This window comes from Arachis stenosperma, chromosome 4 (genome assembly GCF_014773155.1).
Source record: "Arachis stenosperma cultivar V10309 chromosome 4, arast.V10309.gnm1.PFL2, whole genome shotgun sequence".
Classification (NCBI taxonomy): Eukaryota; Viridiplantae; Streptophyta; class Magnoliopsida; order Fabales; family Fabaceae; genus Arachis; species Arachis stenosperma.
The window spans coordinates 69,589,408-69,593,636 of NC_080380.1; the positions used below are offsets into that span (position 1 = coordinate 69,589,408).

Here is a 4,229-nt window from a genome sequence, read left to right on the forward strand (position 1 = left end):
GGGCGTTAGTGACAGACGCAAAAGAATCGATGGATTCTATTCCGGCCTGAACGAGAACCGACAGCTGATTAGCCATATGCTGTGACAGAGCATGGGAACATTTTCACTGAGAGGATGGGAGGTAGCCACTGACAACGGTGAAACCCTACACAAGCTTGCCATGGAAAGGAGTAAGAAGGATTGGATGAAGACAGTAGGAAAGCAGAGAGACGGAAGGGAAGGCATCTTCATTCGCTTATCTGAAGCTCTCACCAATGATATACATAAGTATCTCTATCTTTATCTTTATGTTTTATTCATATATCATCCATACCCATTTGAGTCTGCCTGACTAAGATTTACAAGGTGACCATAGCTTGCTTCATACCAACAATCTCCGTGGGATCGACCCTTACTCGCGTAAGGTATTACTTGGACGACCCAGTGCACTTGCTGGTTAGTTGTGCGAAGTTGTAGTGATCACAATTTCGTGCACCAAGTTTTTGGCGCCGTTGCCGGGGATTGTTCTGTGTATGGACAACTGACGGTTCATCTTGTTGCTTAGATTAGGTATTTTTTTCAGAGTTCTTGAGAATGAATTCTAGTGTTTCAAGGTGATGTTCTTATCATCACCAAAGCTGATTGATCTTCATCAATTTAGCTCTTGAATGTAATGTTCTGCTGAAGCTTGGCTAGCCATGTCTAATTCCTTTAGACTAAAGCTTTAGACTAACATTGCATGATTCCTGGAATTCTCATTAAGAATTTTGATACCTTTATTTTCCTTTTCACTTAATTTTTGAAAAAACCAAAAAAATTTACAAAATCATAAAATCCAAAAATATTTCTTGTTTGAGTCTAGAGTCTCATCTTAAGTTTAGTGTCAATTGTATGTTTATGTTCTTATTGCATTCATGCATGTGTCTTCATTAATCTTCAAGTTGTTCTTGATGATTTCCTTGTTTGGATCTTTGAATTCTATTGACTTGAGTGTTTTGTTGTTTCTCATATGCATTCTCATCTTGTTAGTGTCAGTAGTATACAAACTGCTAAGTTTGGTGTCTTGCATGCATTGTTATTTGATTTTAGTTGCATTTTTGATTAGTCCTCACTATTAAAAATCCAAAAATATTTTTAATTTGTGTCTTTTCAAGTCAATAATACAGAGAATTGAAGATTCAGAACATACAGCAGAGGAATTACACAGAAAAAGCTGGGTGTTCAAAACGCCCAGTGAAGAAGGACAGACTGGCGTTTAAACGCCAGCCAGGGTGCCTGGTTGGGCGTTTAACGCCCAAAAAGGGTGTGCATTGGGCGTTAAACGCCAGAATGTGCACCATTTTGGGCGTTTAACGCCAGGATGGCACAAGGGGAAGGATTTTGTTTTCAAATCAATTTTTTTTCAAGTTTTCAAAGTTTTTCAAAAATCAAATCTTTTTCAAATCAAATCTTTTCAATCAAATGTTTTCAAAATCAATTTCTTTCCTTTTTCAAAGATACTTACTAACAATTAATGATTTGATTGAACATCTCAAGTTTGTTGCCTTTTCTGTTGAGAAAGGTTTAATGTTTGAATCATATCTTTTCTTGTTAGGCAAGTCATTAATTTTTAAAATCAAATCTTTTTAAAATTATTTTCAAATCATATCTTCTCAATCACATCTTTTTAAAACCATAACTTTTCAATCAAATCTTTTTAATCACATCTTTTTCAAAATAGTTTTCAATCATATCTTTTTGATTTCTAATTTCAAAATCTTTTTCAAAAAATTACTTGATTTTTTTTCACTCTTGGTTTTCGAAAATCAATTAAAGTTTTTCAAAATGTTTTCAAACTTTTTCACTTAATTTTCGAAAATTTCCTTCCCTCATCTCACATCCTTCTATTTATGGACTAACACTATTCCTTAATGCGAAATTTGAACTCATTCTTCTCTGATAAGTTCGAATTTTCTACTTCCTTCTTCTATTTTTCTTTTCCTCTGACACCTCAAGGAATCTCTATACTGTGACATAGAGGATTCCATATTTTCTTGTTCTCTTCTCTTTCATATGAGCAGGAGCAAAGACAAAGGCATTCTTGTTGAAGCTGACCCTGAACCTGAAAGGACCTTGAAGAGAAAGCTAAGAGAAGCCAAAGCACAACTCTCTTTAGAGAACCTGACCGAATTCTTCAAAGAAGAAGAACACATGGCAGCCGAAAACAACAACAATGCCAACAATGCAAGGAAGGTGCTGGGTGACTTTACTGCACCTACTCCCGACTTCTATGGGAGAAGCATCTCTATCCCTACCATTGGAGCAAACAACTTTGAGCTTAAGCCTCAATTAGTTTCTCTAATGCAACAGAATTGCAAGTTCCATGGACTTCCATTGGAAGATCCTCATCAGTTCTTAGCTGAATTCTTGCAAATCTGTGACACTGTCAAGACTAATGGGGTTGACCCTGAGGTCTACAGACTTATGCTATTCCCTTTTGCTGTAAGAGACAGAGCTAGGACATGGTTGGACTCTCAACCTAAAGAAAGCCTGGACTCTTGGGAAAAGCTAGTCAATGCCTTCTTGGCAAAGTTCTTTCCACCTCAAAAATTGAGTAAGCTTAGAGTGGAAGTCCAAACCTTCAGACAGAAGGAAGGAGAATCCCTCTATGAAGCTTGGGAAAGATACAAACAATTGATCAGAAAATGTCCTTCTGACATGCTTTCTGAATGGAGCATCATAGGTATTTTCTATGATGGTCTGTCTGAACTGTCCAAGATGTCTTTGGATAGCTCTGCTGGAGGATCTCTTCATCTGAAGAAGACGCCTACAGAAGCTCAAGAGCTAATTGAAATGGTTGCAAATAACCAATTCATGTACACTTCTGAAAGGAATCCTGTGAACAATGGGACTAATCAGAAGAAAGGAGCTCTTGAGATTGATACTCTGAATGCCATATTGGCTCAGAATAAAATATTGACTCAACAAGTCAATTTGATTTCTCAAAGTCTATCTGGAATGCAAAATGCACCAAGCAGTACTAAGGATGCTTCATCTGAAGAAGAAGCTTATGATCCTGAGAACCCTTCAATGGAAGAGGTGAATTACCTAGGAGAACCCTATGGAAACACCTATAATTCTTCATGGAGAAATCAACCAAATTTCTCATGGAAGAATCAAGAGAGACCTCAACAAGGTCTCAACAACAATAATGGTGGAAAAAACAGGTTTACCAATGGCAAGTCTTTTCCATCATCTTCTCAGCAACAGACAGAGAGTTCTAAGCAGAACCCCTCTGACTTAGCAACCATGGTCTCTGATCTAATCAAAACCACTCAAAGTTTCATGACTGAAACAAGGTCCTCCATTAGAAATTTGGAGGCACAAGTGGGTCAGCTGAGCAAGAAAGTTACTGAACTCCCTCCAAGTACTCTTCCAAGCAACACAGAAGAAAATCCAAAAGGAGAGTGCAAGGCCATTAACATGGCCGAATTTGGAGAGGAAGGTGAGGCAGTGAACGCCACTGAGGAAGACCTCAATGGGCGTGCACTGACCTCCACTGAGTTCCCCAATGAGGAACCATGGGAATCTGAGGCTCAAAATGAGACCATAGAGATTCCATTGGACTTACTTCTGCCTTTCATGAGCTCTGATGAGTATTCCTCCTCTGAAGAGGATGAGTATGTCACTGAAGAGCAAGTTGCTAAATACCTTGGAGCAATCATGAAGCTAAATGACAAGTTATTTGGAAATGAGACTTGGGAGAATGAACCTCCTTTGCTCACCAAAGAACTGGATGACTTGTCTAGGCAGAAATTACCTCAAAAGAGACAAGATCCTGGCAAGTTTTCCATACCTTGTACCATAGGCACCATGACCTTCAAGAAGGCTCTGTGTGACTTAGGGTCAAGTGTAAACCTCATGCCTCTCTCTGTAATGGAGAAGCTAGGGATCTTTGTGGTACAAGCTGCAAAAATCTCACTAGAGATGGCAGACAACTCAAGAAAACAAGCTTATGGACTTGTAGAGAATGTTTTGGTTAAGATTGAAGACCATTACATCCCTACTGATTTCATAGTCCTAGAGACTGGGAAGTGCATGGATGAAACCATCATCCTTGGCAGGCCCTTCCTAGCCACAGCAAAAGCTGTGATTGATGTTGATGGAGGTGAACTGATCATTCAAGTGAATGAAGAATCCTTTGTGTTTAAGGCACAAGGATATCCCTCTGTCACCATGGAGAGGAAGCATGAAGAGCTTCTCTCAATTCA

At 38.8% G+C, this 4,229-nt stretch overlaps 1 non-coding gene across 1 annotated transcript; it reads right to left on the reverse strand.

Moving 5' to 3' along the window:
- Window positions 1-2,574: 2,574 nt before the first annotated feature.
- Window positions 2,575-2,682, reverse strand: LOC130977736 (small nucleolar RNA R71). Its single transcript, XR_009085415.1, has one exon. It is a non-coding gene; the product is annotated as a small nucleolar RNA R71 (small nucleolar RNA).
- Between the last annotated feature and the right edge of the window lie 1,547 nt (window positions 2,683-4,229).